Here is a 12,508-nt window from a genome sequence, read left to right on the forward strand (position 1 = left end):
ATCTGAATCTAGATCTATCATCTATGAAAGTAATGAAGTACGAAAATCCACCCATGGCTTGCGTAAACATTGGTCCACATACATCTGTGTGTACCAATCCTAGCAAATCTGCAGCCCTCTCTCCATGTCCACTAAATGGAGATTTGGTCATTTTACCCAATAGACAAGACTCGCATGTAGGATATGATTCAAAATCAAAGGGGTCAAGTAACCCTTCCTTATGCAATATCCGCGGTCTATTTTCACTAATATGACCTAGCCTACAGTGCCATAAATAGGTCAGATTTTCATCATCTCGTTTTCTTTTATTAGTTTGTTCAATCTGAAGTAAATCATGCTCTACGTCACATACATACAGACCATTATTTAAAATGCCACGTCCAAAAAGAACATTATCTCTAAGGATAGAACATTCATTATTCTTAATAATAAATGAAAAACCATCCACATCCAACATAGGAATAGAAACAATATTCCTCGCAATAGAGGGAACGTAATAACAATTATTCAAAATAATAGTCTTGCCCGTAGGCATATGTAAACTAAATAATCCTACAGATATGGCCGCAATCCTTGCTCCATTGCCCATACATAGAATCACCTCATCTTTTTTAAGAGTCCTACTTCCCTTTAGTCCTTGCAACGAATTGCAAATATGAGAACCACGGGCGGTATCTAATACCCAAGTAGAAATTTGACCTAGTGACATATTAACTTCGATCATGAACATGCCTGAATCAGAAGCGGTAGTCTTACTACCCTTCTTCTTCTTCAATTCTGCAAGGTAAACCTTGCAGTTCCTCTTCCAGTGCCCCAACTTGTTACAGTGAAAACAAACAGCTAAATTAGGACCAGTCAACTTGTGAGCATCTAGTATGCTTCGGAGTGATAGTGCAGAAGACATGACGAATATAGTAAATCTGTAAATGATAAACACATAACAACACTTAGCAAATATTCAATTTCATTTCAAAACACTATATGAATCGGGTCTTTATTCATAAGTGTCTCCCACTAGTTTATCTAATTTATTCAACCCCCTAAGTGAAAATTAAGCATTCATAATGCTAGTGGGAATAGGGATCCTACATTCCATCACACAACCTCGGTTGTGGCACGAAACGTCATGTGATGTTAAATAGGCAGACAACTCTTGTCAATTACATCTTATGTTATATCCTAATATAACTTTAGCCTCTTGAATAATTGAGTCACGGCTGTGGCATGACAAACTCAATATTCTAAGTCAAGTCTAACCCAACATTTCGTACTATTGAATCAGTCTCCAACGGCCCACGACTGTGGCACGTACCGACCTTTAGATTCTAATTCAATGTACACATCTCTATGTAATAGACAAGTATTTCTTATTTCGAAATCAAAGCCCTCGACTGTAGCACGAAACGACAATGATTTAAAAATAAGAACCACTTTCTACCATGTTGGAAGGCTATGACCGACACAAGCCCCTTGTGTCATTGGCCAATTACTACTTGATATTATTTAATTTTAGAGGGATTATATTACGTTACAATCATAATCATATTATAAAGAGATTCTTCCTTTTAAATTAAATATTTCAAATAACTAATCGATAATCAGATGATTCCCAGATCGGGTGGAGTATTGTCAAAAGGCGTCACTTAATAACCCTTTCTTACAGATAGAAATCTGTTGTTGACAGAATCATCCTTTCTCTCAAAATTGAAAATTCATATTCAATTACGTGTTTCATAAACACAAGAATCTCATGATCGTATTCATAATATTTATTGTTAAGGCAAGAAACGATTCCTATTATAGATTTTCTAGAGCACGCCTTATATTGATTTAAGTTCACCTAAATCTATCATCGCATGGTAAACATAGGCATATATCTCATATATAAAATTAAATAAATAAGTAAATGTAAAGTGCAATAAAGTAAATGTGTTTGGTTATGGCCCCATCCTATGTGATATTTATCAAGCTCATGATAAAGATCAAGGTCAATCTAATATGGTGATGGAAATAAATACAACTACTTATTACATAAGTCTTCTTCTTTGTTTACACTTCTTGTATGCCTCGTCTTCTTCTTTGTATCACCTCCATTGGATAACCTTCTTGAGTCTTCAATTACATTACATGATTGAAAGTAAAACTAATCTAATGAACTTATAAGAATAACTCGAGTTACATTCGAGATTTATGATTACAAAGATTGATGACATGCAAGTCGTATTTAAAACCAAAACCATTACACAAAGGTCGAAAGGCCATAACCATCCACCATGCTCATACAACACATAAAAGCATGTTAAAACACATAATCTGATCTTAACATATCATATTATCCATGATCTAATCATAAAAAGAAAATATGACAAAAATTAGAAAAATCAGAATCAAATCAGAAAAACAAGAATCACTGTTTAAGGGCAGTAAACGACGTCAAACGCTTTACAGACGAGTAGTTGATAGCTTAAGCTATCAGTTTTGTTCAGACACTCGTTTACCTATGGAATAGGGTATTCGTTTGTGTAAATCGGACACCAAACCCAGATTTCAGAAAATCTGCAGCAGCCAATTCAGAATCCGTATCTAATATAATTCTCATAATTAAAACAAACATAAATCATGTATATATCAGTATATATACAGATTACATAATCATCTTATGATTATACAACTCACATTAATATCATATATTCAAAACCATACATATATAAGCATATTATATCAACATCAAATCATGGCGAATCACGTACATGCTCATATATCGAAAACAGTTAAACACATAAACGAATTAAAAACTTTTCTCAAGTAGCTCTGATGCCATTGAAGGGTTTTTAGCACATAAACGCAGCGAAAATGTAAATTTAAATCTTAAAAAAAATCGAAACCCTCCGCAGGATCTATGCGAAAAATAATATTTAATTTGTAGTTCAGTATGTTTACCTTAAGAAGCTTTACGTTAATGGAAAGATGGAGGTCTTTAATGGCGATCCAAAAACGATGAACGGAGATCCTTAGCAGCTGCTCCTCAAGTGTGAAGCACTCCACCGGTATCCACCAAGAAAATGATGTAATGAAGGAGGAGGAGATGGAGAGAATTAGGGTTTTGTAAATCTTTTTGGTTGAGGCAAAAATAGGGTCTATAATAGTATATTTATAGGCAAAATTTCAGTGAAAATTTTCCCATAAAATATTTTTATTATTAACCCTTTATTATTCTCACTAATAATTAAAACACCTTTTAATTATTAATCCTTTTTCTAAACTCTTTAGAAATAATTCTCTCACTTGATTTAATTTCCAAAAATTAATTTCTTAATTAATAATATTAAGAACTTTTTCTTAATTAATTTATAATCAATTAAATCTCATTTAATCAATTATTAAATTTTCCAATTAATTATTTATTTCATAAATAAATAATTATCAGACATTATTAATTAATTCCTCCACCATTAAATCATTCTCTTTTATGGTGTGATCCTGTAAGTTCAATATTAAGCCGGTAGTAGAAATAAATAATAATAAAACTATTTTATCATTATTTATATAAATTCTTTAATGCATTAAATATGATTAATTAATTAATCATATTTATTCTATATCGTGAGGGATACTTCTCAGCATATCGCGACTATCCGGATAATACGAATTCACTACTTAGAATACAAAGAACATATTCAGTGAGTAGTTACCATACAATCAATTCCTTCTACCCTGTAATGTCACGATTAAATACAAGGTATGGAACTTGTGTCAAGCCTATCTTATTTAATCACTTGCTTTCTCATTCACTATGCTTAGTTCTATTTAATGTAAATTAGAAACTCCTTTCTAATTTCATTCACTCTGACCAGAGATTCCTGAACTAGCATAAGTGGATCAGCATTGAACATTCTCTTCCTTCACTGGAAGGGGTAGATAAAAAATTTAAGTAAACTTTTTGATATCTACATAAAAAATTTATAAAATAGTTCATACAGATATTTTTTATTATAATAAAAATTATTATTATTATTATTATTATTATTACTATTATTATTACTACTACTAATACTACGAGTAAAGTGACTACGAGAAATTTTTAGCTAATAATTGTTTTTAAATTATTTTTCATTATATGCTCATGAAATCATTTATTACATGATTCAGTATTTTTAGTAAATTTAAATAAGTTTCTGTAATTATTTGCATAAGTTCATTAGCTTTTAATTTCATAAGTTATATATAATATCTTTTCCTTCATATTCCGCATTTTCACCAAGAGCAAAGGAGGAAAATTGTAATAACCCCCAAAATTTTCAACTTTTTGTAACCCTTGTGAATAGTGTTTTAGCTGAATGAGAAAACTTTTCACGCCACACTATGTAGGGGTTCTGTTATGGATATTCTGGGATATTATTAGTACTCTATGTAGTATATAAGTGTATGTAAAGATCGTCAGAATCCAATTCCGAACACTTTGGTTTTTCCCGGAAATCCACTAGATACGGAGAGAATTGAGTATAAGGTAACAGGATAAAAAGGATTTAAATTAAAGGATTATGATAGAGGATCATAAAAAGAAATATAATGTATTGAGAAAGGTTAAGGGAACCTAAGTAATAAGATCCCGGGTATGATCCTTCAAACGATAAACGAAAACGAAAGTTAAGCGAACCGTATAACAGATCAGCGGTCATTAGGCAAACAATTAGGAAGTTAATCAAAGGGATTAGAGAGGATGATGTCACCCAACCAATGAGAAGGGGACAAGGAGGGGAGGATGACATCATGAGGATGACACAAGCATGACATGGGAAGGAAGGAGGTGTGGTTGAATGAGAACCACACAAATTCAAGGGCAACAAGGTAATTAACTAAATCAAACACAAAAACAAGTAAACCAAGCCAAGCAAAATCATTTTTTCATCAAAATCAAAAAGAACCAAGGCTTTGTTCTTGAGATCTCTCGGCTTTTTACTATTCAAAAGGCAAGGAAATTCAAAAATCAAAGATCCAAGCTTCCTAAATTGGTGAGTTAATTCCCTAATCATCTTCATGCTTAGTTAGGGCTATATCATGAGTTTAAGCCATCAATTCCTTCTCCATATTCTTCATTTAATCAAAGAAGAAGACTATGAATAGTGTTTTTAAGTTTTTAACTTGAAATTTTTCTTGTTTTCCTTGAAGATCCAAGCATTCCTAAGACTTCTCAAAGCTTCTTAAGGCTTCCTAGCTCCTCCCACCACTTCAAGGAAGGTATATCATCTCCAAACCCTAGATTCCTATGTATTATAAGATGATTTTGATTAGTAGGGTGATATTGAAGCTTGATGTTGTGATTTAGAGTTTGGGATTTGAAATGGTATTGAATTGGAATGGTAAATGTTGTTGTTTTGATTAAAAGAACTTAAGAATGGTTAAAGTTAAGCTTAGGCGTAAGTATGAATGTTAAAATTGAATTGGTTGGGGTTGTTATGATGTGATAAGGATGGATGTTGGTTGTATGTTGGATTTGAGGTTGAATTGGGTTGGTTTTGAATGGTTTAAAATTGGGAAATCACGTAAACATAGCCGTTGTAACGTCCGATTTTCTTTAGACTGTTTTTGTGCATAACATTAGGACCCGAGAACCCCCTGCTAGATTATGACCATTGCCATTATTAGATAGCTCATGTTACGAGCTTCGTTTTGATATGTAGTTCGTTCGATTCCGATGCACGGTTTAGGAGAAACGACCGTTTCAAGTAACGGCGTTTCGCGAACGAAACTTTTCCCCTCGCCTTACTTTGAAACATAGGTTAAAGACCAAAAAGGGTTAATTAATGTATGAAACATTTATGGTAAGTGTGTTAGGCAGTTGGTAAGACACTCGCGAAGGAATCGCCTTAAAACTCGTAAAGGTTAAATTATTAAAAATGGTGGAGCCGAGGGTACTCGAATGACTTAAGCGAATCAGTAAGCGCAAAACAAGCGTTAGAGTCTAAGTTAGTTAAAGTATAGATTTACAAGTGACTTTGGTTTAATTCCAACTTGCTTGTTGTTTATAGGTTACCAGACTCGTCCCGAGCCTTTTATCACCCCAAGTCGCTCAGGCAAGTTTTCTACCCGTTATAACTGTTGTGGTGATGAGTATATGTATTTGCATTATCTTGCGATAGATGCATGTTGGTTAATTAGCAAATGTTGTTATATATTGAAGCATGCTGCTATGGTATATATATATGCATGCCTGTTTCGTATTCTTTCCATATATAATTATTGATAATACCTATGCTAGAGGATAGCGGTAATTTGCATATACCCTTAGTATAGGGACCCAAAGGTGGAAATATTTTCTAAAACCGGGAGTCGAAGATCCTGAGTAGATTTTGTATATATGGATATAAATATATATATATATATACTTATATATATATATATATATGGTCATAGTTTTCAAAACTATTAATCGAATAAGGTTTATTCGATAACTTTAACTTTATTTTATTATTAAATATTATTCGAAGGCGTATGACTCCTTTATATTAAATGAATATTATTTGAATATTCAATTGAGGATGTATGACTCATTTTATTTTATTATCTGAATATTATTTGAATATTCATTCGAGGGCTTATGACTCAGTTTATATTATTTAATGAATATTTTTGAATATTCATTTGAGGATCTATGACTCTGATTATTGGCTGAGATTTGTTCTTTATTTTATTAAAGAATAAGGTGTAAAAAATCAAACTTATTTTCGATTATTCAAATAAAGATAGTACTTTCATATAAGTATATCTTTGGTTATTTAATACTCGTTTCAAGTATAAGTTTTAATACTTCTACTTCAATTATTTTTATAAAGATTATTCTTTATGGGAATATTATTTAAATAATAATATTCAGTCATTTTCTAAATATTCTGGGGACTGATTTACTTCATTAAATCAGCTTTACTCCAAACACTCTATAAAGTGTTTTCGAGTCTACAAAATGATTTTTAAAAGTTAGAGCGGATCCCAAAACTCATTTTTATATTTAAGATCTTCCTTTTTAAGGGGATTTAAATACTCGCTCAAAGCCTGAGGGATCCGGCTCTGTGGTGTATTTTATATTCACAACACGGTTGCAGTTTTGGTAAATGACTTGATTACTTACCCAACGTTCGGGAAGTAAGTCCATCTATTGAGTCGACATAAGCAACATGGGCTCAGTGGGCGTCCATAATAGTGTAAGTGGCTCAGTGGGAGTCCATCAAATGCATAAGTGGCTGAGTGGCAGTCCAGCATAAGGTCCTATTGAGACCAGGGTGATGACCAGTGGGGAATTCGTCCATCTACTAGTAGAAAAGGTTACTTATGGGTATCTTTGCCTGATCAGCAAGATATCTGGTTTATGCCAAAATTCTTTTCCTTTCCAAATTTATTGGATATTTCAAACTCTGTTCATACTTTACATGACAGAGGTTTTCAGGAAATTGTATAAAGAAGATGTATATGTGGATATATATATATATATATATATATATCAGAACTTAATGAAGTATATCATGACTTCATTTCCTTTAATAATATTTCAAAGATTTAATCTATTCAAATCTTGTCTTGTAGTCTCATCTATGTGATGAACTGTTGAAAACTCTTAATACTTTGAACAGTGGTAGTTCAAGTAGCTTTATAAATGATATAAGTGTAGGGAAGTATTTGGTAACTTCATCCCTTGTTTTTACTTATATCTAGTAAGTAATTATCTTACACTTGATAAAAGATTCTAGTAAGTATCCATTTAGATACTTATATTCTTGTTATCACTATATATTATCTTGCGAGCTGTCAGGCTCACTCTTGCTTTATTTCTTCATCACACAACAACAGTTAGGAAAGATGGTCGGACTCCAGCAGACCCAGCGCAAGAGCGTGGGAAGCGTCCCGCGTCTTCCCAATGATGTTGTAGCTGCTATAGCTGCAGAGGTAGATCTATTGTAGATCAGACCATCTACTTTTGAGAATCAATTATGTATAATTATAACTTGTGGCAGATAATGGCAATTAACTGTAAATTTATCAAGTAATCGTTTTGGGTTGTAATAACTTTTAAATTATGGATTCAAAGACTTGTACTTATTTCAATTTCATCTCTGAGACTATAACGGGTTGTGGTGTGTGTTAGTGTGGCGTCACAGCATAAGGTTATTTTTATTAATTAAGTGAAGTGATATTGTGGAAAGAAAGACCGTGACGACCCGGATCCCCGACCCCGGATCTGGGGGTGTTACGGAAATGGTATCAGAGCCAAGCATTATAAACCTCAGAGATGATGCGTCGATATAATAACAAACTCACAAAGATAATAAGAACTCTTGCCAAGTTCATGGTCGGACTACTTAAAGTAGTGCTGACAGTTAAAACCCTTACGGGAACCCTTATAAGTATCATGATAGTAACTTAGCTCGTTTAATGTGTAGGCGCCTGAGATGTTCGAGCGTGAACATAATGAGGCACTGCTAGATGTTGAGGATCAGGAGGAGCCTGAGATGGAGGAGGATGAGGAGGACCCCTCAGAGGAGTCAGAGACGGAGGTCATTGCTATTTCAGATGAGGAGGACCCCTCAGAGGAGTCAGAGACAGAGGTTATTGTTATTCCAGATGAGGAGGACCCGGATGAGGTCCCAGTAGCTGAGGAGCATGTTGGACCTATGGTAGTGTATGCTGGTACCCCATTACCCACACTTCCGGTGGTCAGAGCCCCTACCCCTCCACCACTATCTTGGATTCTTGATGATGACAGCTCAGAGACCCATACTTCCGAGCCTAGGCAGACCGAGGAGGCACCCTCAGCGGCTCCGGATTCACCACCTCTTGACCCTGCCCACAGGCAGTCTTCGTTAGCTCATGGATATGTTCAGGATGTTCTGAGGACCCGGGTGGCTGTTGCCGAGGGCCGACTGGATGAGGCCAGGAGGGAGTTGGATGCAGAGAGGGCGGGTAGGCATACCCGAGCTTATGAGACTAGGGCTTCTATACCCCGATCCTTGAGGAGGGAGCTTACGGGGATAGAGCTCACATCCCGAGCGAGGCTCAGATCGCTCCAGGGGGACAGGCATGGTAGGATCTCCAGGCGGCAGGCCGACTATATCTTCCATCGTGCGATGGAAAGGGTATGGGAGCTGACCCGCTCCGGTGTGTGATTCAGGATTGATGATGGAATAGTCTAGTTGTCTAGTTAGCCGAGGCCTTAGTAAGAGCCAATTTTCCGGGATAGTTGACTTGTATATAGCATCCCTTTTTCTGACTAGACGGATAGACTCTTGTGTATCACTTTTGGGACAGATGACTATAGCACTGTTGTACTTTTGACCAGATCAAACTATGTATTTCTCGCATTATGTATATATTTGTTTCCTTTGGTTCAGTTCATTAGTGACGGGATCACTGTTTTTATCATTATTATTACTGCACTTCGTATTAGAACTTTCTTAAAATAATAGAATTGCGATATACGTTCTCCCCATTATAAGAGCTGTGCAGGGCACAATGTTGTATATGATTGTGACCTAACGTTGAATTTTCCCAATAATTTTTTTATTATCAGAATCATGCCGCCAAGAAAGATTGGAACTAGGGCGAACCCTGGATCTGAGGACCAGGGAAGCCATAACCAGGATGATAGGAACCAGGAACACAGTGAAGAGGAAGATGAGGATTATGTGGAACAGGATGACTCCCTGTATGAAGAGGAAGAGGAAACATATGATGTTGAGGGATTTGAGATAGAGGCTGAAGAAGGAGAAACCGAGGTTGAGCAACCAGTACCAAACCCAGGCATGGATCCCATGGGCCAGTTCATGCAACTCCTAAGGCAAAATTTGGAACGTCAACCCAACCCACCCCCTCAAGGAAATAACAATACTGTGGCAAACTCTTTCAGGGCTTTTAAGTCCCTTAAGCCCCCTGAGTTCCACGGATCAGCCGACCCAGTTGAGGCAAGGGCATGGTTAAAGGAAATGGAGAAATCCTTTGAGATTTTGAGTACCGATGAGGCACAGAAGACTGTATTTGCTACCTACCTTCTGAAAGGAGAAGCTAACTACTGGTGGGAGGCCAAGAAAAACATGGAGACATATGCTATTATAACCTGGGAGAGATTTAGTCAGTTGTTTCTGGGAAAGTATTTCCCGAGGTTTATGGAAAACCAGATGGAGCTCAAGTTCTTGGAGCTAAAGCAGAATAACTTGTCTGTAGCAGAGTACGAAGCGAAATTTACTGAGTTATCAAGGTTTGTGCCGGAGTTTGTGAGCACCGAGGAAAAGAAAGTTAGGAGGTTTCAGCAGGGACTGAAACCGTGGATTCAGAATAGGATGGCAATCCTTGAGCTTACGGACTATGCCACTCTGGTGCAAAAGGCAACGATTGTAGAAGTCGGAAGTGAACAGATGCAGAAGGAAAGAGAGAAGAAAGGAATAAAGAGGAAAAGTATGAGCATGGGTGGAGGTTCCGCAGGAAGAAGCTTCCCAACTAGATTTAATCGAGGAGCAGTGTCCCTACCAGGAAGGAACACTGGGTTTAAGCGGCCAATGAGTGTGAGCGTGAGCCAGGGCGGCCAGAAGTCAAGAATGTCCTATTCCAACCAGTCTCGACCCCCATTGTCAGCCTGTAACATAAGTGGAAGGAATCACACTGGGGAGTGTAAAGGAAAGCCAGTAACCTATTTTAAGTGCGGTCGGGAAGGCCACTATTCAACTAAATGCCCATCATCAACCCCTGCCGTTATTCCAACCACCACTTGTCATCAGTGCGGACGCCCAGGTCATTGGAAGAAGGAATGCCCAATGAACAAACCAGCAGCTTCGGGAGCAAGCAGGGCTGCTTCTAATAAGCCACCTACTGCGAGGACTTTCAACATGACAGTCCAGGATGCTATGAAAGATTCAGATATGATAGCAGGTACCCTTTCTCTAAATTCAGTCAGTGCAAATGTTTTATTTGATTCGGGAGCAACTAAATCTTTTATATCAAAGGACTTTGCGCGTAAGTTAAGACTTAAGGCTGAACCCTTGATAGAACCCTTGCAAGTAGAAATAGCCAATCATGAAATTATTCCTGTTAACCAGATTCACCCCGCCTGTGAGATAGGCATAGGGGAGCAATCCTTTAGTGTTGATCTGATTCCTTTTAAATTAGGGGAGTTTGATGTAATTTTGGGAATGGACTGGCTATCTAGCAATGATGCTCAGATAGACTGTAAAGGGAAGAAAGTTAAGCTAAACGTCCCAGGGAAGAAAGAAGTTATATTAAGAGGAAAGAGGCAGACGCAGAAATTTTTGACTATGGCCCAGGCTAAAAGGATGCTACGAAAAGGAAATGAGGCCTACCTAGCCTATGTGGTGGACACGCAGAAGGAGGTGCCCAACTTACAAGATATTCCAGTAGTCAACGAATTTGAAGATGTATTCCCACAAGACCTTCCGGGATTACCACCCGATAGAGTGATTGAATTTGCTATTGAGTTGGCCCCAGGGACGGCGCCAGTTTCAAAAGCACCTTACCTTACCGGTTAGCCCCGTTAGAAATGAAGGAATTAGCTATCCAATTGCAGGAACTCTTGGATAAGGGTATGATAAGACCCAGTGTGTCTCCATGGGGAGCACCAGTTTTATTTGTTAAGAAGAAAGATGGGAGCATGAGGCTGTGCATAGACTATCGAGAGTTGAACAAGCTAACCATAAAGAACAGGTACCCATTACCTAGAATAGACGATCTGTTCGACCAGCTAAAGGATGCTGTTTATTTTTCCAAGATCGACCTGAGAACTGGATATCACCAACTAAAGATTAAACCCGAAGATATTTCCAAGACAGCGTTTCGTACCAGGTATGGGCATTATGAGTTCTTGGTAATGTCCTTTGGATTAACTAACGCCCCAGCAGCTTTCATGGATTTAATGAATAGAGTATTTAAGAAGTACTTGGACAAATGTGTGATAGTTTTTATCGATGATATTTTGATCTACTCAAGGACTGAGACAGAACATGCAGAGCATTTGAGGATAGCTCTAGGAATACTCAGAGAGGAACAGTTATATGCCAAATTCTCGAAGTGTGAATTCTGGCGGAATGAAGTACAGTTTTTAGGACATGTGATCAATAAAGAAGGAGTATTGGTCGACCCCTCCAAGATAGAGGCGGTCTCAAATTGGGAAAGGCCAACCACACCCACAGAGGTAAGGAGTTTCATAGGATTGGCCGGCTACTATCGTAGATTTGTACAGGACTTTGCGAAGATCGCAGCCCCTTTGACACGACTTACTCGTAAGACAGAGAAGTTTGAATGGACGGAGAAATACGAGAACAGTTTTCAGGAATTAAAGAAAAGGTTGATAACGGCTCCGGTGTTGGCATTGCCGGACGGAAAAGGAGATTTTGTGATATATAGTGACGCGTCGCACAAAGGATTAGGATGTGTGCTTATGCAGCACGGTAAAGTGATTGCGTATGCGTCGAGACAATTGAAGGAATACGAGGTTAGATATCCTACTCATGAC

The sequence above is a fragment of the Apium graveolens genome, chromosome 2 (genome assembly GCF_009905375.1).
Source record: "Apium graveolens cultivar Ventura chromosome 2, ASM990537v1, whole genome shotgun sequence".
In the NCBI taxonomy this organism is placed as follows: domain Eukaryota; kingdom Viridiplantae; phylum Streptophyta; class Magnoliopsida; order Apiales; family Apiaceae; genus Apium; species Apium graveolens.